At 43.4% G+C, this 26,414-nt stretch overlaps 2 pseudogenes; one reads left to right on the top strand and one right to left on the bottom strand.

Annotated features, from left to right (window-relative positions):
• Nucleotides 1-20,503: 20,503 nt before the first annotated feature.
• On the bottom strand, nt 20,504-20,621 carry LOC124560348 (annotated as a pseudogene).
• Nucleotides 20,622-24,787: 4,166 nt separating this feature from the next.
• LOC124555938 lies at nt 24,788-24,905 on the top strand (annotated as a pseudogene).
• Nucleotides 24,906-26,414: the final 1,509 nt, after the last annotated feature.

The raw sequence follows: 26,414 nt of genomic DNA, 5'->3' as shown, positions 1-26,414 counted from the left end.
TTTCTTTGTATTCGCAGCACATTACACTTGTCTACATTGAGATTCAATTGCTATTCCGTGCACCATGCGTCAATTCGTTGCAGATCCTCCTGCATTTCAGTACAATTTTCCACTGTTACAACCTCTCGATATAGTACAGCATCATCGGCAAAAATCCTCAGTGAACTTCCCATGTTATCCACAAGGTCATTTATGTATATAGCGAATAGCAACGGTCCTACGACACTTCCTTGCGGCACACCTGAAATCACTCTTACTTCGGAACACCTCTCTCCATTGAGAATGACATGCTGCGTTCTGTTATCTAGGAACTCTTCAATCTAATCACGCGATTAGTCTGTTAGTCCATATGCTCTTACTTTGTTCATTTAACGACTGTCGGGAACTGTATCGAACGCCTTGCGGAAGTCAAGAAACATGGCATCTACCTGGGAACCCGCGTCTATGGCTTCTGAGTCTCGTGGACGAATAGCGCGAGCTGGGTTTCACACGATCGTCTTTTTCGAAACCCATGCTAATTCCTACAGAGTCTGTCTAGTCTCCAGAAAAGTCATTATACTCGAACATAATAAGTGTTCCAAAATTCTACAACTGATCGACGTTAGAGATATACGTCTGTAGTTCTGCACGTCTGTTCGACGTTCCTTCTTGAAAACGGGGATGACCTGTGCCCTTTTCCAATCCTTTGGAACGCTGCGCTCTTCTAGAGACCTACGGTACACCACTGCAAGAAGGGGGGCAAGTTCCTTCGCGTACTCTGTGTAAAATCTAACTGGTATCCCATCAGGTCCAGCGGCCTTGCCTCTTTTGAGGGATTTTAAATGTTTTTCTATCCCTCTGTCATCTATTTCGATATTTACCATTTTGTCTTGTGTCTGTGTTATGCGACGATTTCTATGATGACTTCATCAACCCAATTCCGATGAGTCTCATCGGTTGCTGTACGCGGTCGTCCATACATCGCACGTTGCTGATGTCGCTACAGTCAACACCGTAAACAGTTTCCATTCTGTTATGGACTGTAAATGGAGGCACGCTTTCTGCGAGTAGAAACTCGAATACAACACGCTGTTTATCATGCAGTGACATAGTTGCGTTACACACCGCCATGTTACAAGCTACAACTCCGAGTCCTCTAACGGCAGATTGTTGCAACTTGCGTCAGCGGAGCGGGAAACTCGACCGAGTAACATGCATAACAAGCAATATCTCTACAGAACCGTTACTGACGTTTCATTCGAGTGCAACAGCTCCCTATAAATGACAGATCTTTAAACAAATTGTTGTTTCAGCCTGCTTCCATAATATTGTTTTATTACAGCCACAGGAAATGACTGCAATAAGATACATTTTAGGACTAATAAGGATAAAGTTAATTATGTCTTGTTTTCTCCTTTAACATTTTCAAAATGCTTGCTCTACGCCGGATTTGGAGTTGCACATAAAAATTTTTTCTTCACCCTTTAATATCATTGAGAAAGACATTAGATGAAACTGCGTTTCTAACGCTGCTCCTAGCTACATGTCATAGTGCACTATCGAGAGAAGGACGTTCAGAAACCTGTCAAGCCATTCAAATTTACGTTTTCTGTGATTTTCCTGATCCCTTCAGCAGTTGCTTTCAAAGAGCATATCCGAAGTCTTAGCCCGCCCTTTGCCAGTCTGGGCTTATTTTGCTTGTTTAATAATGTAGTAGAAAGGATGCTAAAATTTAATCAAATGAATTCCTTATTACTAGTCCAAGTTCGTCGACGATTTCGTCTTTAGCTGTTAGCGCTAAAAGTCTGTATGGCAGTTCGCAGGCAGATTCAACTTTTCTTTTCCGGATTGTCTTTATAATTTCTAATTTTTTTCCCATTCTCCTCGGTATATCAGCATTTTAAAGGAAGTTATGGTTATAAATCAGTAGGCGCATGTCTCAAAGGGGATTAGTTCTTTTTTCCTGTTTTTGCGTCTTTCAGTGTCCACACAACTGACCCGTGCAGAAAAACTGGGAATAGGTAACATTCATATAATCGTACTTCCGTCTGAAGATAATCTGGCTCTTAACAGGCAATCGGATTTCATAAAATCTACATATTTTCATTTGACATAGCATTTAATTTCTGATGTACTGCCGCCGTATGAGTGTAGTCCACAGATACGCCAGTTTGTCAACTCTGTTAGAAGCTGTATTCCTCAGAAACTGTCTGCCCGTCTTACTTCAGAACATTTGTTTTTCACTGACATGTAAACCACTAAATTAGCTAACCTCTGTCATTGAATTTAATCGTTCTCGAATGCCTTACAACATATCTGCATGCATAAGCTGTTACGAAATCCACTCTGCGCAGTCATATTTGATCATGTAGCTGTGTTAATGATATCAAGACGTATCTCATACCAGTCGCCACAGGTTACTATCGCAAAGCAAGTCTCTTCAGGACTTTTAAAACAACGGTCCCAAATGAATACGTTTTGCAGGAAGAGGGTGGCTAATACTCTTGGTATATGGAACGACGCTGCCAGACACAGAAGCTAATACAAGAAAAATTAGGCGTCTGATAGTTAAGGGACAAATTATTTCGACAGAAAAGCACTGGCAGAAATTTCCTTGCTCTGACACGAGAACTAAAATTCCAAAGCCAGCAGGAAACCAATCTGTGAAATTGAATATTTGTGCAGTTACATACTTTCAGATGTCTCCATGATTAAAACGAACTTGGCTGTCAGTCACTACGTGTTGCAGCTCAGGTGACGGAAGTTGTGCGTAGTTATCATCTGTATAAGGAGTGTGCAATTTTCTAGTACGCTTAAAGAAAATATAGCGGTTGTAGTGCGGAAGTATCAGTTGCTTGTTGCAAGAGGAAAGTAATTTCATCGTAGTACACATTTGTTTGATAAGTACTTGAGTAACGTTGTTTCCTCAGATAGCACCATACATTGAGAAGGAACATATCCACAAGCATATACAAAACGTCTATCTTACCTATACCAGCACATGGACTAGAAGCAACGGCAGTTACTGGACCTAATAAGAAACGCCTCCAACCAGCGTTAATGAAGTTCCTTCATTCGTGCCTACAGAAAACCAAATTACATAAAATAAGGATTAGAAAGAAGCCTACTGGAACCTATGAGAGAGTGACCTCGTCAGGAATCCTTGGGTTTATTTTTATTGATAGGTCCCAGGTAAGAGACCAGTAAAAGGCGAGGAAGAGTAAATCAAATCGTCACAGATCTTACAAATTCTACACAAGTCACACCAAATAAATGAGGAGTAGCTGTGGAAAAAAGTGAAAAGTTGAAGAGACGTTCCTACAACGTACCCAGCTTTTTGGAGTGGACAGTGTTGTTGTTGTTGATGATGATGATGATAACGAGAGTGTCCAATCATATACGAGGTGTGACAGTAAAGTAATGAGACTGATTTTCTTTGCAAGATGTGGCAACCCTGCAGGCTTGCGTAGGCACAATATCTTTGACCTTGGTCTATAAGCTGCTTCTAGTCCAAGGGGCACATCGATGCAACTGCTCAGTCGTGAGTTGTGGTGTAATAAGTTAACACGTGTTAGTGTCTCTCGTCACGGAAATGGAACCGCATAATGTTAGAGCAAACGGAAATCAATCCAGAATTGTTGAGCCATGTTATCACTGCTGATGAAAGTTGGTTTTTCAGTACGATCCAGAGACAAAACGCCAAAGTTCGCAATGGTGCTCAAAGGGATCGCCCAGACCAAAAAGAACCTCGCATGTCAAAGTCAAAAGTGAAATGCATGTTTGCGTGCTTCTTTGATTCCAAGGGAATTGTTCATAAAGAGTGGGTGCCTCCTGGACAAACAGTTAACCAGTATTACTACAAAGAAATTTTAGAAAGACTTCGTAAAAGAGTTCTTCGTGTCCGTGCCAACATTGCTGATAATTGGATTGTGCATCACGATAATGCGCCATCCCATACTGCTCTGTCAGTACAGCAGTTCTTAACCTCAAAACAAATCTCAGTACTACCACAGCCACCTTATTCACCAGATATCGCTCCGTGCAACTTTTTTCTGTTTCCTGGAGTCAAGATGGCGGTCAAGGGACACCATTTTCTAACAACACAAGATGTCCAACAAGCTGTGACGAGGGTCTTGGATGGTATTACAGAAGATGAGTTCCAGAAATGTTACCATCAATGGCAGAAGCACTGGAAAAAGTGTGTGCAATCAGGAGGGAACTGCTTTGAAGGCGACAACACTAAACTTGACTAAAACGGTAAGCAACATTTTTTTTTTCCACATCAGTTTCATTACTTTATTGTCGCACCTCGTATGCCAGGCGAGTATCGCATCGCTTAGAACATACTAAAACATTCAGAAGAGAGCGGAAGGGGAGCAATCGTGGGACGTACTGAAGTCAAGTAGTTTTCGTATTAGGATCACCAGTATAATTAACAAAGGAAACTGGGATCAGTATAATCGTTTTTCTTTACTATACTACCGGTCTTCTTGCTGATGGAATTATCAAAGTTTCGCCATATAAGCAGACGCACGCTACGCTTAGCTCCCTCTACAGCACGGTGCGTGTGAAACAAACAGTGGCCGGCTTTGCTCGAGTCGACGCTCGGAGCTAACACGGCCGCCAGCTGAGAAGCGAGCCGGATGCTCCGTGAAGTCAGAGGGGTCATATTTCGCGTCCGGCGCGCCGTCTACCCGGACGCCGAAATAACTCAGGGCTCGTGGCCGTGCGGTTCTAGGCGCTACAGTCTGGAACCGCGTGACCGCTACGGTCGCAGGTTCGAATCCTGCCTCGGGCATGGATGTGTGTGATGTCCTTAGGTTAGTTAGGTTTAAGTAGTTCTAAGTTCTAGGGGACTGATGACCACAGATGTTAAGTCCCATAGTGCTCAGAGCCATTTGAACTCAGGGCTCGACACGAAGCGCGAAGCGTACGCCGGATACCGGAGCAAGCGGCGCCACTCTCCTATAGCGAACATCCACAACACAATGGAGCTTTTTTACCTCGGTTGTAGCCTCTCAAGGCGATTGCGCCTCTGCACATTGAAGTCATAACATTGTTTTTAGAGTTCTGCACCTAAGACAGTAGGAACGGAACCACTAGGATCATTTTGCTGTTTGTCTGTCCGGCTGTTAAAAGCCATTTTTATCAGGAACGGGTAAATGTACCACGTAAAAATTTATGCCACATTCTTAGGTCTATGGTTTCTTTGCAACGTAAAAAACTGAAGTCTCTAAGTCTTTGCAATCAAAAGACAAGCTCATTTACGCCACAATTTTTGATATTCGACAACTCGCTCATCCGAACTTGTAGTGTACTTTCAAAAATGGTTCAAATGGCTCTGAGCATTATGGGACTTAACATCTGAGATCATCAGTTCTCTAGACTTAGAACTACGTAAACCTAATTCACCTAAGGACATCACACACATCCATGCCCGAAGCCGGATTAGAACCTGCGACCGTAGCAGACGTGCGGTTCCGGACTGAAGTGCCTAGAACCGCTCGGCCACACGGGCCGGCGTAGTGTACTTTCGTTGACCTGTAATTATGAAACTTGCCAGGAAGCAAGATTTCAAGGAGAAAAATTTCACAGTGCAGCTAAAGGAAAAAATACCAAAGTAGTTGGTTTGTAACTCTATCATACGACAAAGAAACTTTTTTGTCATTTCTTATCCGATTTTCTGGCCGTCCGTCTGTTAAGACCCCTTTTTCTCAGGAATAGATAGAAATAGCAAGTAGAAATTTATGTCACATACTAAAGGCTATGGCTCCTTGGTGGTGCAAAAAAGTTAAGCAAGTAAGTCAATGCAATCTGTTGTGTCTGCTACTGTGGGAGTCAGCACCGACACAAACAAGGAAGGAGAGAAGTCGCGATGGCCGGTGGCGAGAATCCAAAATGATCTGTACAAATTATTTGCAGATTAATGGAACACTTTGTTTCTAAAAAGGAAAGAAACGTAGCTTAGCTCTTCTTTATGAAGTGATTTCCTGTGGTTTCTGTGCCTAGTACAATGCTAAGTATCGTTTTCATATTACACTCATGCTCATAAATTAAGGATAATTGCAGAATGTGGTGCCACACAATGTGGCACTACACAAAACGTGCTAATAGCATAGGCACATAGGGAACACACACGACGCAGATCCGTAAGTCCACGGTATTGCTGATAAGTTGAGAAAACCGTCCCGAAATACATGTCCTACAAAACGCCATTGTTTGCCGCGCATGTACCTCGACATCAATATGGGATATAATCACCATGCACACGTACACAGGCCGCACAACGGGTTGACGAGCTCTGGATCAGGTGGTCGGGCAGCTGCTGGGGTATAGCCTTCCATTCTTGCACCAGTGCCTGTCGGAGCTCCTGAAGTGTCGTAGAGGTTTGAAGACGTGTAGCGATACGTCGACCGAGAGCATCACAGACGTGCTCGATGGGTTTAGATCTGGAGAACAGGCAGGCCACTCCATTCGCCTGATATCTTCTGTTTCAAGGTGCTCCTGCACGATGGCAGCTCGGTGGGCCCATGCGCTATCATCCATCAGGAGGAAGTTGGGACCCTGTGCACGCCTGAAAAGGCGGACATACTGGTGCAAAGTGACGTCCCGATACACCTGGCCTATTACAGTTCCTCTGTTTAAGACATACAGGGGTGTACGCGCACCAATCATAATCCTACCCCACACCATCAAACCACGACCTCCATACAGGTCCCTTTCAAGAACATTAAGGGGTTGTTATCTGGATCCTGGTTCACGTTAGATGAAAACCCAACGAGAATCACTGTTCAGACTATACCTGGACTCGTCCATGAACGCAACCTGAGACCACTGTTCCAATGACCATGTACTGTTTTCTTGACACCAGGCTTTACGGGCTCTCCTGTAACGAAGGGTCAATGGAATGCACCTTGCAGTCTCCAGGCAAATAAACCATGTCTTTTCAGTCGTCTGTAGACTGTGTGTCTGGAGACAACTGTTGCAGTGGCTGCGGTAAAGTCGCGAGCAAGGCTACCTGCAGTACTCTGTGGCCGTCTGCGGGCACTGGTGGTGAGATATCGGTCTTCTTGTGGTGTGTACACCGTGGACGTCCCGTACTGTAGCGCCTGGACACGTTTCCTGTCTGCTGGAATCGTTGCTGTAATCTTGAGCTCACGCTTTGTAGCACACGGGGGGCCCGTGCTACGACCTGCTGTGTTTCAACAGCCCCCAGTCGCCCTAGTATTCTACCTCTCATAAAGTCATCAATGTGTGTTCTTTGAGCCATTTTCAACACACAATCGCCATTAGCAAGTCTGAAAATGTCTGCACACTTACTCGCTCCATCGTATTCTGACATGCACCAACACACCTCTGCGGATGTGCACTGCTGCCAGCGCCACCGTGCGACGACCGGCGGCCAAATGCACCGCATGGTCATACCCCGAGGTGATTTAAACCCGCAAACCGCCCACCAGAGCGTTGTTTCACCATGTATCAGCATTATCCTTAATTTACGAGCATGATTTTGCGAACGAAGTGGGGCCGGCCAGTGATGGGCGGCTGGTTAAGTCAGTGTTGGCAGGGGGCACTGGAGTCTTGTCTTCCTGGAGGTGTGGCCTGCCTGCTCATTCCACTGGCGCGCGGATTAGCGCCTTCATGATACCGTACCGTGGTGCTGCGCTGGTCGTATGCAGTCGATGCCGTAGAATCAAATGTTCAAATGTGTGTGAAATCTTAGGGGACTTAACTGCTAAGTCATCAGTCCCTAAGCTTACACACTACTTAACCTAAATTGTCCTAAGGACAAACACACACACCCATGCCCGAGGGAGGACTCGAACTTCCGCCGGGACCAGCCGCACAGTCCCTGACTGCAGCGCCCAAGACCGCTCGGCTACCCCGCGCGAAGCCGTAGGAACTGCACACAGTCAAAAGATACGGCCATTTACGTCACATATGTCAATGTTCACAGACTCATTCATCAGAATCTGTATGGTACTTCCCACTGACATAGAATCATTAAATTTGGCAAGAAACAACGTTTCACAGTACAAGTAAAGGGAAAAAATCAGAAAACTTTTAATTTGTAATTATATCACTCAAGAAAGTCTTTCTTTGGCGTTTGTTAGCTGACTTCAGACTTAAAATTGAAACATTCTCGAAAGTTTGGCATTCACAGGATCCTTATCTTGCTAGTATTGATTTCGATAACAGGCAATAATCGTAGCGATTCTTGATTCCCGAGATTGATAAACTTTCTATATTCGTAATTATATGTGTACGTAACCCTCGGAGTGCAAGTCCTGCTCGTACCTGGGCAGTTTTCTTTACATCTTTCTGCTGTTCCCTATGCTATGCCTCATATCCTTTAGAGATACAAATTTAGTTCTTAATATTGTTGCTAGTCCTTTTTCTTTGAAAAGTGTTCTCACTATCTCAATTTCGCCAGTAAATTGACGACTGTTCCGCATCGTTTCTAAAGAAGAAAATGGGCAACTTTGGTGCAGAACTGCTTTCATTTCGGTACCTTCAACTCCGTCATGGAACTAAAAGTAGGCGACGATGTGTGCCGCTGGGACACATCATCGTGTTAATTTCGTTCAGCAAGTCAGTGAGGGACATAATAAATGGTTTCTTGAGTGTGAGTGGTTCAGCTCTTGTCGCTTAATAAAAAGGAATGAACGTTGACTGACTTCAGGAGGTAACAATAGACTCGCTGTTTGCTGACGTCATCCTCACTTCTTCTCCTGCCTGACAAGTCGTGGAAGGCGCATGTCCTTTCGAGAACGTTCGACGTCGTTTTTATGGGGAATCAGTAGCATGTAAATTAAACATATTGCACCTTTGCGTTGCTACTCGTGATAAATTAGGACAAAAATAGGATAATGGGAATGAAACCGAGATTACAGTCGCATACACCTGAATCACAGCACCTTTGGAACAACAAAGCGAGTGTGGTCGATCCAGCTGATGGAGAGGAGTACCTTCAGGATTAACTTTTCTTCGACGTGCACTATATGATGAAAAGTATCCGGTGAAATGTAATAAAATAAAATATGAGCCGTGACTTCTATAAAAAAGAAACATACATTAATGCAATGGTTCAGCATAAAAGAGAAATAACTAATGTAGGAATGTTATTAACAGTGTAATATGTTGTTTAATTTAGCCCGACATGTATAAGCACTCAGTAAACTAGCTCAGTTCTCTGGGTAGTTACGTAATCGTAGATAATTAATTGTCCTTTTCTCATTTATCCAACTCTAGGCTCGTGAGAAGTCGTGTGCTTATTGCACCAGAGAATATTTGCCAAGTCTGTTCGGTGTACACTACTGTAGTACGTAACTTAATATCGTGGCTTTGTCTCGATTCCCCAATATAAGATAACGAGAGTAGCATCTACAAATGAAATCCTATAATGGAATTGGAATCCTGTGACCAGACCTTTTCTGCCTGGGATGTTATCTGGTGATATGAAGAAAATCTGTAAGTAAAATTGTTAAATTATTAGTAGCTGCCTCCGGTCTCGTGGGATCTGAAACAAAGTTAATTGTCTTAACCGACGGCACGTCTCGTAGATGAGGTAAAACAAAAATGTTAAAGGTTTTTCTAAGATGGAACCTAACAATGAAAATTCTTTGTTAAGGCCCATATCTACTTAAGACAATAAAGGTATCAGATTTACGATAGAGTGACCACATACACAAATACTTTTGACAAAATAACCATTATATTTTTCGGGTTTTAAGTACAACTTAAAAAAAGTCACGGCTGCAGAATACTAACGCGAATTCTTTACAGACAAATGGAAAAACTAGTAGAAGCCGACCTCGGGGAAGATCAGTTTGGATTCCGTAGAAATGTTGGAACACGTGAGGCAATACTGACCCTACGACTTATCTTAGAAAATAAATTAAGGAAAGGCAAACCTACGTTTCTAGCATATGTAGACTTAGAGAAAGCTTTTGACAATGTTGACTAGAATACTCTCTTTCAAATTCTAAAGGTGGCAGGGGTAAAATACAGGGAGCGGAAAGCTATTTACAATTCGTACAGAAACCAGACGGCAGTTATAAGAGTCGACGGACATCAAAGGGAAGCAGTGGTTGGGAAGGGAGTGAGACAGGGTTGTACCCTATCCCCGATGTTATTCAATCTGTGTATTGAGCAAGCAGTGAAGGAATCAAAAGAAAAATTCAGAGTAGGTATTAAAATCCATGGAGAAGAAATAAAAACTTTGAGGTTCGCCGATGACATTGTAATTCTGTCAGAGACAGCAAAGGACTTGGAAGAGCAGCTGAACGGAATGGACAGTGTCTTGAAAGTAGGGTATAAGGTAAAGATCAACAAAAGCAAAACGAGGATAATGGAATGTAGTCGAATTAAGTCGGGTGATGCTGAGGGAATTAGATTAGGAAATGAGACACTTAAAGTAGTAAAGGAGTTTTGCTATTTGGGGAGCAAAATAACTGATGATGGTCGAACTACAGAGGATATAAAATGTAGACTGGCAATGGCAAGGAAAGCATTTCTGAAGAAGAGAAATTTGTTAACATCGAGTATAGATTTAAGTGATAGGAAGTCGTTACTGAAAGTATTTGTATGGAGTGTAGCCATTTATGTAAGTGAAACATAGACGATAAATAGTTTGGACAAGAAGAGAATAGAAACTTTCGAAATGTGGTGCTACAGAAGAATGCTGAAGATTAGATGGGTAGATCACAAAACCAATGAGGAAGTGCTGAATAGGATTGCGGAGAAGTTTGTGGCACAACTTGACTAGAAGAAGGGATCGGTTGGTAGGACATGTTCTGAGGCATCAAGGGATCACCAATTTGGTATTGGAGGGCAGCGTGAAGGGTAAAAATCGTAGAGGGAGACCAAGAGATGAATACACCAAACAGATACAGAAGGATGTAGGTTGCAGTATGTACTGGGAGATGAAGAAGCTTGCACAGGATGGAGTAGCATGGACAGCTGCATCAAAGAAGTCTCAGGACTGAAGACCACAACAACAACAATAAGTACAATTTACATTATCAGCAGGTACAGCAAGATGAGCGTAACACAAGCTCCGAATCCAAGCAGATAAGATAAGCGAATGACAAAAAAAAAGATAGCTCATGCATAGAAGCGCAAGAGTCCATGGAATAACATGTCCATTGTAGTTCTATCTCTTCTTCTTTGGCGTACTTGTCGATTACTTATAAAATCTATCGTAATATTTAGTTTACATTCTTTTTAACCCCTACTCCACCCAGGAGAAACAGTACACTGGACACCTGTTAGTAGGCATTAATGTAGGGTGTGTTCATCCTACGCCTTTTTGGCTGGATGAAAGCTGCTGGGGACACTTTCAGTAAGAAGTCGGAATATCTGTAGGAGAATGGCACGCCACTCTCCTCAAGAGCCATACGTAATAGTGATGTTCGACTCTGGGGTTTGGAGCGAATCCGACGTTCTGACTCATCCCAAAGGCATTCCATTGGTTTCAGGTCGAGACTCTGGGCAGGAGAGTCATTTCATGAATGTTTCTGTCCGCAAACCATTACCTCAGACGTAATGCTTCATCACTGGTTGCACTGTCATGCACAAACAAACAGCCATCGTCTCCGAACTGGCCCTCTACTTTACCCGCTACATAGTGTTGTAGAATTTGTTCATATGCTTCTGCATTTAGCGTTTTCTTAAGCGCAATAAGAGAACCACACGCTATCTACGGATAACACCTCATAAAGTTCTCGGGGCATTCGCCAAACCTAAACTCTTCCACCTTATTGCCACAGCGTATAGCGTGATTCATCATTGCAAATGACTCGTTTCTGGCCTCCATTGTCCAGTGCCGTCTCTTTTTACACGACCTCAAGTATCGCTTAGTAGTGACTACAGAAATGTGTGGCTTACGAGGAACTGTTCGACTATTGTACCCCATTCTTTTTAACTCCCTACGCAAATTCATTGTGGCAGCTGGTCTGCTGGTAGCACTATGGAATAAACGAGTGATTCTTCCGATAATTTTGTGAGATTTCATGCATCCACGCTCCGCAATGATCGACGGTGCCTGTCCGACAGTATATAAGAACTGTCTGGTCTTCGTTTAGCTATAGTTATTCTTTCGCGTTTCCACTTCTCAATGGCATCACCAACAGACAACGTGGGCAGCTTTAGAAGGGCTGAAATGTCGCATGATGGATTTGTTACTCAGGTGACGTACAGTGAAATCTCTGAGCTCTCCTGAGCAGCCAATCCTGCTGTTACTGCCTTTCTACTGGCAACGCAATGCTCCCTGCTTCCTTTTATGCTGGAGGGGCCGCTTTTCGTGGCATCTAGTGGTCAGTTCCGAAATGCTTACAATGTCCATATATTTTTGCTCAGATAACGTAGAGGTCTTTAGTGACACTGTGTAAGTTCTGATCGGCCGCTGTGGCCGAGTGGTTCAAGGCGCTTCATTCCGGAACCGCGCTGCTGCTGCGGTCGCAGGTTCGAATCCTGCCTCGGGCATGGTTGTGTGTGGTGTCCTTACGTTAGTTAGGTTTAAGTGGTTCTAAGTCTAGGGGACTGGTGGCCTCAGATGTTAAGTCCCATAGTGCTCAGAGCCATTTGAACCATTTTCTAAGTTCTGACTCGGTGCGGGTGAGGCACAGTATCGGCCCAGCCTTCTTTGAAGGAATTACACCGGCATTGGCCAGAAGTATTTCAAGGAAACCGTAAAAGACCTGGTTCAAGATGGCTGGATCGGAATTTAAAATCTCTCACCTCGAAATGGAAGCCCATGAGCATACAGGTTTTTTGGATACAAAAACTATGCAGTGTCAGTATTGCGCAAAACGATATTTAACTGACGTGATAGTTGTGACTCGTTTAAAAAAATATTTTTAAAATAAATGTCCCTTTCAGTAACTAAAATTTTGTGACGGTCTGACACTAAGTGCAGTTGCCGTTACTTTTTATAAAGAGATATAACTCATTTAAGAAGTCGGCAGTCGTTCTCTGTCTGCTAAATATAACTTCATCTCCCTTACTTTACTTTTGCCATGTGACCTACATGTATATATATTTACGTGTTTGTGGTAGCTTTGTTATTATCTGTTGAACGAAAATAGGTTTAAGATTTTTTTCTTATTTCACATCCCTGGGGACCATTTCATTAAGGTCTGTTGAAGATAGGTAGAATGGCATATTTCTTTCTCTTTTCGTAAATATGTATTACGTATTGTTGTTTTATGATATGTTCTACGTCCTTGAATATCTCTAATCTAATGTATTTCCAAGGTGGATGGGAAATCTGACGGCAGGACAAAAACTATTTCTGACTCCTTCTCGAATATTCATGAAAAAGATTTTAGGGACATATCAACAGAGGAAATTTCGCTCTCTTTGTGTTACCTGCTAAAGGCAATACATAATGTGGCAAGTACAGAGACATGTTTGGTGACATATGGTCAGAACGCGGTGAGTACACACACACTCTCATTCTGATGATAAGGAACTCTGCGTCCCCAGCTCGCCTCGCCTTCGGCAATCAACATTGTTTCCATTATCGAGATTCAAACAATGCAGTTCTGCGATCGATCACCAGCAACACTTCAACATCAGTCGCTAATCCTGTGTTTATCTACATGAAACTAAGCAGACTGAAAATTAAACACTCCCTAGTGTGAAACACTCCCTAGTGTAAACGATTTTCACCCAAAAATACCATTTTCAGAGATGAAACAGCGATTTTCAGATACAATATGAAATCTAAACAGTAATATTGGTAACGATGTGCTTGGCTTTCACGACTTACTGAATGTGCTTCCTCGGAGCGTAACTCAGTTTCTGAGCTCGTTCTCGCGCGTTAGCGCCGTGGTTATTTCGCAGTTATTTGTATCTGATTGTGCCTGTTCCCAAGTAAACTGCTTAGCCGCCAAGCCATTCACAGTGTAGTCTCGTACCACGGATACTGCCGAACTGGAATTGAGTTTTCACCGAGCGTCTATTGCATCCCTTCTCGCCATGCAAGGCCTCCAACTTCTGAAACAAGCTGCACGCTGCTTGTTTCCCTGTGGCACGCGAGACATTTTAATGTGGCAGACGCTTCGAAGAGCTATAAGCTTCCAAATGATCTCACAGCAGTCAACTCAGAATATGCCAAAGCTGACTAAAGCTTGCCATATACTACAAATTAACCCTTTCATAGTGAAAATTTATTTTGCACATATTTGAAAAATAAAAAGTCAAAAACTATCCTCCTTTTTGATAAATAATACACTTTCACTGTGTCCATGTGTCCTACGAACCTAACTACGTCCATGTTTTCCTGTGGACCAAGGACATTCAGAGTTAATTTTTTAATTTTAGAATGATTTTATCAGGACTTCACTTGTGGAAAAAGTATAAAAAATCAGTACCGAAACACATTTATTCTCCTGACAATGAGGAAAAATGAAACACTGCACACGAGTTTTCAACATAATTTTTTTAGATGGCTTTGACGTACCACACACACCGCAATTTTCTACATCCCATGAAGTTTACTGGAGCATATATGTCGCACTACATTCAGCTTGTGTATAAACCAGCAGAAATATTGAGGTACGTCGTAATATTTCAAAACAGTGTCTAATAAGTATAAGAAAATACAGTCATTTACTTCAGACATACTTGGAATGGAGAAGATGGTGATCTGATCTGACTTTCGTCAAACAGACGCTCTGTGCCACTTATAAACACACTCATACCCGTTTGATCACACACATTTTTCTATATATCGACCGGCCGGGGTGGCCGAGCGGCTCTAGGCGCTACAGTCTGGAACCCCGCGACCGCTACGGTCGCAGGTTCGAATCCTGCCTCGGGCATCGATGTGTGTGATGTCAGTAGGCTATTTAGGTTTAAGTAGTTCTAAGTTCTAGGGGACTGATGACCTCAGAAGTTAAGTCCCATAGTGCTCAGAGCCATTGAACCATTTTTTCTATATATCCATCCCACAGTCCGTAGTATTTTCTCCAAGTTCCAAAAGCACCTCGCTGGATTCTATCATTCGACAGTTGTGAGATACAGGCGTATCAGTGCTCAGTGGGACATACGTATCCCATCAACCACTCACGTGTTAAGAAATAAAATTTGGCTTAGGGGTGAAAATACCTGGTAGGAAAATGAACTAATCCGAGTATATAACGCAGTAGAAAATGCAGCTTGTTATCCATGCTTGTGTCGGACTAATTGTAAGAAGAACTTGGCTACAGTTGTATTTATATTTGTTTACTGCTGTGAATCATTTCGGAAGCATATGTCTTTAACTATCCTATTACTTTCAAGTACTTTAACACTATTTTTCTTACGCTAACTTCTTTATCTGAATCGCATGAAGCGGTACTAGGGCCGCTGTCGGAAGGAGTGGCTCTCAAATCACTCACGAGCCATTCGGATTCAGGCTTCCCATGGATTTCCTAAATCGTTCAAGGCGAGTTCCGGAATGGCATATTTGAGAACACGACCGATTCCCTCCCAAGCCGGTGTCTATTCTGTGCTTGTGCTCCAATGACTTCGTCGTCAACGGGGTGTACAAACTTAATCTTCCTTCCTTCTTTCTTTCCATCGTGTGCCATTAAGAGTCCACGAGAAATCCATTATCTTGACGCTGATAGTCAATCCCAGAAGTACTACTTTCGATAAAAGTTGTAGATAGAGTAGGAGGCAATCAAGAACTGATCGTGGTTTTCCTAAGTCCCATTTGGTTACTATATTCCTTTGTATCTTTCGCCAGTATACATAACTGTATTAAAATTAATTTCACTGAGTCACGAAGACTGTCCCACATGGAATAGCTAGCTGATTGCGCATTAGTGGAGAACAGTAGAAACATAACTGCAACCGGAAATTTCTAGCCGTAACACTAAATGGTATAAGTACAGTCGAAACGCTTTCCGTCCGAAATACGATCCATTGTGGAGCTCGGTATACTTCAACCATATAAAAATTAGCGGGTGTGCCATATGGGTACCCATCTAGAACAGGGGCGTTGGAGCTATTTTTAATTTATTAATTTATCCATGTTAATGGTGGTACAACTCTTTAACTGTAGACTGAAATTGCTTGAGGGAATAATAGATGCCAGACTCTTTTTACGTATAGCTTCATTTCGTGTAATGACGCACTTTCGGCTTTCATCGATCTTCAATTTGTATTACACACTTATATCTTCGTCTGTATAATGCTTTCATCGATTGAATTTTGAATGCTGCAGCTGCCTTTTGTTGTGTAATTCTCAACTTCTTTTTCCGTCTTCATTTGCAATTGGATAAAGGAGCTACAAATTATACAACAAAAGGTAGCAACGTTCAAAATGCAGTCGATGAAAACATTATACTGTCGAAGATCTAAACGTATTATGCAAGTTGAAGACTGGTGAGAGCCCGTAAAATAAATGTTTGCATATCGACGGGCTCGTTACCGTATTTCTTCAAACAATTTTGATTTATTTCTCGGGTAACACGTTCAAGACCAAAATTTAAAGAGCTTGCGTGTATTTGTATATATTTCTATGTCCATCAAGTGTACGTGTTTAGTGTACATACCTTCGAAGCTTCCTTTATTTTTATTTTTTTTATCTCATGTTGTTTAACACCGGTATTCTCTAACACTTAAACTGCCTAAGAGTAACCAATTACGGGAGAACACATACCGTAAGCATAACGGATATTTCACTGAAGGTACGGAGAATCAACAGTTACTGTTGTTGTTGTTCTGGTCTTCAGTCCGGAGACTGGTTTGATGCAGCTCTCCATGCTACTCTATCCTGTGCAAGCTTCTTCATCTCCCAGTACCAACTGCAACCTACATCCTTCTGAATCTGTTTAGTGTATTCATCTCTTGGTCTCTCTCTACGATTTTTACCCTCCACGCTGCCCTCCAATACTAAATTGGTGATCCCTTGATGCCTCAGAATATGCCCAACCAGCCAATCCCTTCTTCTAGTCAAGTTGTGCCACAAATTTCTCTTCTCTCCAATTATATTCAGTACCTCCTCATTAGTTATATGATCTACTCATCTAATCTTCAGCGTTCTTATGTAGCACCACATTTCGAAAGCTTCTATTCTCTTCTTGTCTAAACTATTTATCGTCCATGTTTCCCTTCCATACATGGCTACACTCCATACAAATACTCTCAGAAACGACTTCCTGACACTTAAATCTATACTCGATGTTAACAAATTTCTCTTCACCAGAAACGCTTTCCTTGTCATTGCCAGTCTACATTTTATATTTTCACTACTTCGACCATCATCAGTTATTTTGCTCCCCAAATAACAAAACTCCTTTACTACTTTAAGTGTCTCATTTCCTAATCTAATTCCCGCAGCATCAACCGATTTAATTCGACTACATTTCATTATCCTCGTTTTGCTTTTGTTGATGTTCATCTTATATCCTCCTTTCAAGACACTGTCCATCCCGTTCAACTGCTCTTCCAGGTCCTTTGCTGTCTCTGACAGAATTACAATGTCGTCGGCGAACCTCAAAGTTTTTATTTCTTCTCCATGGATTTTAATTCGTACTCCGAATTTTTTTTTTGTTTCCTTTACTACTTGCTCAATATACAGGGTTATTAAAAATGATTGAAGCGCTTTCACTGCTCTACAATAACTTTATTATTTGAGATATTTTCACAATGCTTTGCACACACATACAAAAACTCATAAAGTTTTTTTAGGCATTCACAAATGTTCGATATGTGCCCCTTTAATGATTCGGCAGACAGCAAGCCGATAATCAAGTTCCTCCCACACCCGGCGCAGCATGTCCCCATCAATGAGTTCGAAAGCATCGTTGATGCGAGCTCGCAGTTCTGGCACGTTTCTTGGTAGAGGAGGTTTAAACACTGAATCTTTCACATAACCCCACAGAAAGAAATCGCATGGGGTTAAGTCGGGAGAGCGTGGAGGCCATGACATGAATTGCAGATCATGATCTCCACCACGACCGATCCATCGGTTTTCCATCGGGTGTCAGGGCTTGTAGCAATTGTAAACGGTAAGACTTCTGCTTTAGCCTTTTCCGTAAGATTTTCCGAACCGTCGGCTGTGGTACGTTTAGCTCCCTGCTTGCTTTATTCGTCGACTTCCGCGGGCTACGCGTGAAACTTGCCCGCACGCGTTCAACCGTTTCTTCGATCACTGCAGGCCGACCCGTTCATTTCCCCTTACAGAGGCATCCAGAAGCTTTAAACTGCGCATACTATCGCCGAATGGAGTTAGCAGTTGGTGGATCTTTGTTGAACTTCGTCCTGAAGTGTCGTTGCACTGTTATGACTGACTGATGTGAGTGCATTTCAAGCACGACATACGCTTTCTCGGCTCCTGTCGCCATTTTGTCTCACTGCGCTCTCGGGCGCTCTGGCGGCAGAAACCTGAAGTGCGGCTTCAGCCGAACAAAACTTTATGAGTTTTTCTACGTATCTGTAGTGTGTCGTGACCATATGTCAATGAATGGAGCTACAGTGAATTTATGAAATCGCTTCAATCATTTGTAATAGCCCTGTACAGATTGAATAACATCGGGGATAGGCTACAACGCTGTCTCACTCCCTTCCCAACCACTGCTTCCCTTTCATGCCCCCCGACTCTTATAACTGCCGTCTGGTTTCTGCACAAATTGTAAATAGCCTTTCGTTCCCTGTGTTTTACCCCTGCCACCCTCAGAATTTGAAAGAGAGTATTCCACTCAACATTTTCAAAAGCTTTCTCTAAGTCTACAAATGCTAGAAACGTAGGTTTGTCTTTCCTTGAACCATTTCCTAAGATAAGTCGCAGGGTCAGTGTTGCCTCACGTGCTCCAATATTTCTACGGAATCGAAACTGATCTTCCCCGAGGTCGGCTTCTACCAGTTTTTCCATTCGTCTGTAAACAATTCGTTTTAGTATTCTGCAGCCGTGGCTTTATTAAATTTATAGTTCGGTTAATTTTCACATCTGTCAACACCTGCTTTCTTTGGGATTGGAATTATTATACGTTTCATTGTAGCCGCAGCTGCTGTTCTCGATACATGGAGTTAGTGAAATAAATGGAGAACTTAATAATGAAATACATCTAGCGTCTGTTATAGCTGTTTTTTACGCTAATGTACATTTCGAAGACGCAGCTTTATTAACAGACCTTCAGAGATACGCGTTTCTGGCATGTTGACATAAAATGAAGTTGCTGACGTAAAGACGTAAGTCTTGCTAATGAAGCTGTGATTCGAAACACACTTGCTAGTTCCTTCAGTTTCCGTCTTGAAAGAAAATACTTCGAATCGTTAAAGCTTGGCTCTCAGAAACTAGTAAAGCTTTCGAATCAGTACCCCTGCACGAGAGCATCCACGGCTCCAATATCGAGAAGGGCTGCCAATCGAGCCTACGATTTTGAGATTCCCCAAACAACTTCATGAAAGTGTTTTTACATTCAGGTTTCTCAGCCAGTAATGATCCATTGGTCATTCGCTGATCCTGTTAATACCACTCCGCTGTAAAGTGCTGCCTTCTGCAGCTCATTAAACAAGTTTACTTTCAGACGTCGCTGCATTACACCTTGGAAGACACCAGCTCTTAAGCCAGCTTAGTACGTACCATACACTAACCACTTAGCTGTATCGTGGAACGATCAGCCCGGCAGGTCTAGAGTGGACAAAGCTCCCTCCCAAAGGAGATCGGATGCCAACTCTGCCGTCCCTAATAGCCAAGGGGACAGTCCAATGGCGTGCCCATATCCTTTTAAAGCCCATCCATGTTTTTAAAATAAAAAAAAACATTTATTTATATATAACGATTTTAATATGGTAACTGGACTGTGATATACAGTAAAGGAACAGCAAAGTTCCAGCTGTTGAACTACTCACTTATCTTTGTATTCAATGCAAGTATGCATGTTTCTGTCATATATAATATATATGATACTATCATCTTTAAAGTGACAGTGTAAACAAATGTGCAGGGAAGAGCACATGCAACTAATGGCAGCATGCAGCGCTTTTCTCGGCGCTACTTTCCTTGTAAGTACAATTTACTGATAAAAATACATGTTTTGTAACTTTAAAAGTGGTTTACAGAAAAATCAGTTTTATGACCACAAAAAGACGTAACATAATAAACCTTGCACTTGGTTTGCTGCTATGAAAAGAAGTCTGTGCTCTTCATGAACACTAGCAATATAATTACTCAATTCTCCGACCGAAGAAAATGGCGCGAAACGAAACGCATAGCGGAAAAGTAAATGACCGTCGCATTAACTGTTGCATTTATCTTTATCAACAGTCGGAGCCCTCCACATACTGTCCTCTATGGACGAAATATTCAACCGTAAGACACCAAGGAGTTACCACTCCGCCTGCAGGCCACAAATGGCCCATTGGGACCATTCGACCGCCGCCTCATCCTCAGCTGAGAACGCGGTGGGGCGTGGGGCCAGCACACCGCTCTCCTGGTCGTTATGATGGTATTCTTTGACCGGAGCCGCAACTATTCGGTAGAGTAGCTCCTCAATTGGCATCACGAGGCTGAGTGCACCCCGAAAAATGGCAACAGCGCTTGGCCGCTCGGATGGTTACCTATCCAAGTGCCGGCCACGCCCGGCAGCGCTTAACTTCGGTGATCTGACGGAAACCGGTGTATCCACTGCGGCAAGGCCGTTGCCCACGCCTAGAAGTAACCGCCCAGAAATACTCAAATTGGAATGTCCACACAAAATGAACTGTAGGAAAATCAGATGTCAAGTTGAGATTGTTTAGGAGAATATTAAGAAAATTTAATTCATCCGCAAAAAAATACTGAACAGGGCTCACTAGTCGGGGACCCTTACCCAGGTGGATTAACAGAAGAGATAGAGATACAGTAGAAGCAAAGAAGAGTGGCTCGTTTCGTCACGGGATCATTTAACAATCCCGAAATCATTACGGAGATGCTAAACAAACTCCAGTGGCAGACGGTACAAGAGAGGAGTTGTGTCACACGGGGAGTTTTACGGTTGAAAATACGATCCTTCACCTGGATAACAGTCCTCCAACATAAATCTCGCAAAATCACCACGGCCGACCGCGGTGGTCTAGCGGTTCTAGGCGCTCAGTCCGGAACCGCGCGGCTGCTACGGTCGCAGGTTCGAATCCTGCCTCGGGCATGGATGTGTGTGATGTCCTTAGGTTCGTTAGGTTTAAGTAGTTCTAAGTTCTAGGGGACTGATGAAGTGCTCAGAGCCATTTGAACCATTTGAAAATCACCACGACGAGAAAATCAGGGAAATTAGAGCACACACCCAAGTTTATCGACAGCGCTCGGTAATGGAACTGGGAATGAGGGAAATGACAGTCGTATCATATGTACCCTCAGCCACACACCGTAACGTATCTTGTGGAATATAGATGCATATGTAGCCGATGTGTTGCCAATTAACGATCACAAGCAAATTTTAACATGGTAACCTAAACAGACTTCCAGAAGAAGACACCCTTTCTCAAGTTATCGTCGACTTGACCTCCTTCCTTTGTCGAGGGAAGGGATTTGAAATGCGACATGCGCGGCTGCAGGGTCCGGCGCTGGGCTTTTCATCGGAGTAATTGCTGCTGTGCCGCTGTGCGGCCTCACGTCGCCAGGAATAAGGAAGCGCGCGCCCCGGCGGATAGCATCTAGCGCCCGTAGCGCGGGAAGCCGCCGCCTTTCAGGAGGCGCAAACAACTCCTTTTCTCGGGCAGCGGGCGTTCATTGTTTCCAGACGATGGCGGAAGGGAAAGCGCGGCGGGTGGAGATGGTTGTCTGCAGGCCGGCCGGTCACGACGCTCTCAATGGGGCCGCGTGTACACGGTAGACAGCGCCAGCGCGCCGCCACTGTGCCAAGGGCGCCCGCCCGCCCGCCCTGTGCGGATCGGCGTGGCGGGCGGCTGACTTTAAATGTGCCCCAGGCCTGGAACTTCAGGTACTGACTGCACAAGCTTCAGAGTTTCTAAACGGCTTGTTCTGGCGTTGAAAGCTGTCTTTTGGTTCAAAAAAATCGATTCTTTTTAAATTGCATTTTTGGATCCATAAAAGTGTTTAGAATCCACCCCTGAAACAGTTTTTCCGAATACAGAACGGAAATGTTTGTTATTCGCGGTTGAACAAAAAAAATGTACCTGCCTGAAATCGGCATTTTTCACGCACCAGTTTTTTGTTTTTTGTTTTGTTTTTCTTTCCGAGGACGAGTTATTGTAGCGATGCTTGGGAGGAAACACACAAAATTCCAATGAAAGTTTGAACGCGTGTGCGTGGAAGTTAGCCCCCAAGCATTTGCATTCTGGTGCGAAGACTGTGGAGATTGCGACTTTCCTCGCAGTGAGCAGCTTCAATGAAGCGTATTCAGCAATTCTGAAGACCATGACAACGATGGACGTCACCCTGGGACTCTATTCGACGCAGTTCCCCAAGCATTCGGAGGACCACCAGATTCAAGCGGCCGTAAACCGCTTGTCACCGGCCGTACGAGCGGCTCTGGAGCAGTGCAGGATGGCCCAGATCGAGCAGAACGCACTCTTTGAGGAAGAGGAAGGACTAGTTTATTGACCCGGAATAGCAGATTGAAAGTACGCTGCATAATATTGCATTTATATATAGTCAAAATTTCAAATGCGTTTTTCTCGAAATGACTTTTTTTTTATAGTGTGGTACGGTAAGTTCAAACCTACTGAACCGATTGGCATGATTGTTTGTTTCCGACAAAACTAACTAAGCTATCTAGGAGTTGTACCACTTTTATTCCGATTCATCAACTATAAATATTTTTACTTGGCCGACGAAGTCGAAAAATCGATGAAAAAATCCTATTTTTTTTGTTTCAAATGGCCGCCATTTTGTTTCCTATGGCCCAAATAACTTAAGCGAGGTACAACTCCTAACGAATCTTATATACTTCGCTAACATCAACTCAGTTTTGATTTCAGACGTGCCGGCTGACCTATGACACACCGCGCGTGGAGATCTACATCGAAATTTCATTTCGTTCTGACGGCACTTCCGCCTTTGCTCTTCGACATTTCCGGTCGAAAAAATTCCAGTTTGTAGACGAAATATCAATAAACATTTTGACCAAATTTGAAATTGATATCTATAACACATGCCGAGAAAAAAATTCTCAAACAACATGCCTTTTTCAGGCCAAAGATAGTAAAAATCCCCTTAATGGCTTCTGATTCGTTCTGACAGATAACATCTTAAATACCCGCATTTTACTCCTTAATTCTGACACAGTGAGAGAAACACTATTTTTATCTCTAGATATTGTTTTTTATTGTTCTTGTGTCTCACCAACAAACACCGATTAAAGAAAATCGTTGTGAACGAGAGAGTTTTATTCACCACTGTTGACCAGTTTCGTACGATCATTTCCAAGTGTGCTTACCAAACAGAGCAATCGTTATACGATGACATGAACCAGTGGTAATACACTCTAAGACAAAAAAATTTAAAAAAAGGCACCACTAACGAATTATCCGAATGGGACGGTAATCAGTAGAAGGCATGTACATATTCAGACAGACAAATCATCACCATTTCAGAAAAACTGGATGATTTATTCAAAAGATACAGCTTCACAAATTGAGCAAAGCAGTAACGCGTTGGTCCACCATTGGCCCCTATGCAGCAGTTATTTGGTTTGGGGCTGATTGAAAGAGTTGCTGGATGTCCTCCTCAGCGATATCGTGCCAAATTCTGTCCAATTGACACGTTAGACCGTCAGGATCCCTAGCTGATTGGAGGGCCCTACCCATTATGCTCCAAACGTTCTCAAGTGGGGAGAGATACGGCGACTTGACTGGTGGAGGTAGGGTTTGGCAAGCACCAAGACAAGCAGCAGAGACTCTTGCCGTGTGTGGACGGGCATTATCTTGGTTAAATGTAAGCTCAGGATGGCTTGTCAATAAGGGGAACAAAACGGGACGTAGAATATCGTCGACGTACTGCTGTGCTGTACGGGTGAGGCGGATGACAAACGAGTGAGTGCTGCTGCGGAAAGAAATGGTACTCCGGATTTTCACTTCCGGTTGTCAAACTATAGGGCGGGCGACACTCAGGTTGGTAACCACTCTGTCTGGAGAGTCTCCAGAAACGTCTTCACTGGTCATAGTGACTCATTTCAAAGCAGGACTCATCACTGAAGACATTCCTACTCCAGTCAGTGAGAGTCCAGGCCCCGATTACCGTCCCATTCGAATAATTCCTTCGTGGAGCGTCGTATTTTTTTTTTCTTAGAGTGTATGTGCGTTCAAATGAGTGCACTTAAGGCTAAATAAATTGAAAAATCGAAGCTATTGAAACCTAATACTTATGATCGAATGTCTGCTACTTTGTTTGACGGGTGGGAGGAGACTAAATGCCGAGGAATGTTCCACATAGCTCGTCGATTCTGCATATAAAACAGCACAAGTCAGCAGTAAGAAGATGAGCACAGAGGCTACACAGGGTATAGTTGAGACGGTGGAAGAATTACCCTGAAAGCTCGCAGTGCTGTTGCCAGCTTTCAACTGCGAAGCGCTAACTGCTGCAAGCGGAAACAGTAGCCGTCTACAGAGCTGTGACAACACTGGGGCGTTCCCATACAGACGTTTACAAAATCGCGTTACGTTATTGGTTGAGTTAAGCCCGCGAAGCTGCTTCGCCCAGCCCAGTGCAACTGTTAGGGATAACTTACATCGACTCAACTATAATCTACAGCGTCAGATCTTACCAACTGAATATAGACCACATTGCAAATCTCAATACCACGTAACTCTAGTCACACTTAGTATCAGCCTGTGCGTGAGAGGTACACCAAATTGTTGAGGTTTATGTGGCCTTGGTAACGGCCTTGCCGCAGTGGATACACCGGTTCCCGTCAGATCACTGAAGCTAAGCGCTGTCGGGCGTGGCCAGCACTTGGATGGGTGACCATCGGGGCCGCCATCCGCTGTTGCCATTTTTCGGGTTTCATTCAGCCTCGTGATGCCAATTGAGGAGCTACTCCACCGAATAGTAGCGGCTCCGGTCGAAGAACACCATCATAACGACTGGGAGAGCTGTGTGCTGACCACATGCCCCTCCTATTCGCATCCTCAGCTGAGGCTCACACGGCGGCCGGATGGTTCCGATGGGCCACTTGTGGCCTGAAGACGGAGTGCTTTACGTGGCTGTGTCTCGATGTATTTCCCATTGGCTTCTGTCTCGGCTTCCTCAGTCGATATTTGTTTAACAGTTTTACTGGCGTTCCGCCAGCACGTCTGGCTGGCATTGTCATAGCTTAGCTTTCCATCGCTGGTGGTGGACTGGATCGATCTGGCGTCCGCAGATTATCTGTCGCGCAAGACTGAGGGCTTTTCCCTGGTCATTATCGATGTGTTTCCCCCCTTGCTTCGGTCGTTTACTGCAGCACAGGAATCCAGGTCCCGTTTACCTTCAGGCTTTGTTCATTTTTGTTGAAAGTATTGTCATACTGAAAGTCGCGAGCTCTATCTTCTTATCTCGTGTTTTCTACTGAAAATCTCGTGCTTGTACTCATGTTAACTTTACTATTACAGAGATCGCCTAAATGATTTTTTTTTATTTGGCCCTGTGCGCAACAAATAACTTACTTGGTCTTTCTGCTGCCACTGCTTGATCTGCTGCATTCAATTACTTAACAAAAGCATAAAAAAACTATTATTCATGCTGAGTGCAATGCATGTTTTGTATGGCGGCTCCTGCTGTTGCTGCGGCTGCTGCTGCTTACTACAACTACATATAATTCAAGAGAAAGGGTTTGGTCAAATCTAAACTCGATAAATGATAACCCAAACAAGAAATTCCTTATTTCGAAAACTATATTCTGAAAACGATTCTTTCTCATTCAATTAACATAACGCTAGAAGCTCTTTGAACAATCGTTTCGTATGTAAATCGGCCTCCAGTGGCATTAAAGCAATATTACAAATTAATCAAACTCTTCAGACAGACTGAAATACTTCTCAATTAAATACATAGTGAAACAATTCCCTGACAATAACAACAGAAATCAATGACAAAAATCAATACTTAATCTACCCGCCTAACAGTGGTTTCCCTTAAGAATTCAGCTCCTATCATTATCAAAATTACCGTCTGCTGCTACGCACATACACAAACCCTTTTCTTTAAATTAATAAGCGCGCTGCAAATTATAAAAAGTATCAACTCAATACCAAATCCTGTGTCGCTGCTGGCGGACACGGCAGCTCGGCAGCTCGGCGACGACCCCTCGCCCAACACACGTGCGCACCACAGCAGGCGGGCTCCTACACTGGCTTCAAACTGCCACTAATTAATCGGTGCTCTGCGAAGCGCGACAACAATATCTTAGATTCCAGCGCTGTGTATGCGCGCTGTAGCCAACCTTTAAATCCTAAGAAAGTATTGCCAACTCTCAATATTTGTGGATTTCCATGGCCTACCTAAACAAGTGGGCACGGCAGGG

The sequence above is a fragment of the Schistocerca americana genome, chromosome 1 (genome assembly GCF_021461395.2).
Source record: "Schistocerca americana isolate TAMUIC-IGC-003095 chromosome 1, iqSchAmer2.1, whole genome shotgun sequence".
NCBI classification, from domain to species: domain Eukaryota; kingdom Metazoa; phylum Arthropoda; class Insecta; order Orthoptera; family Acrididae; genus Schistocerca; species Schistocerca americana.
Note: the sequence above shows the minus strand (reverse complement) of the source record. Positions and strands in the feature narration are given on the sequence as shown.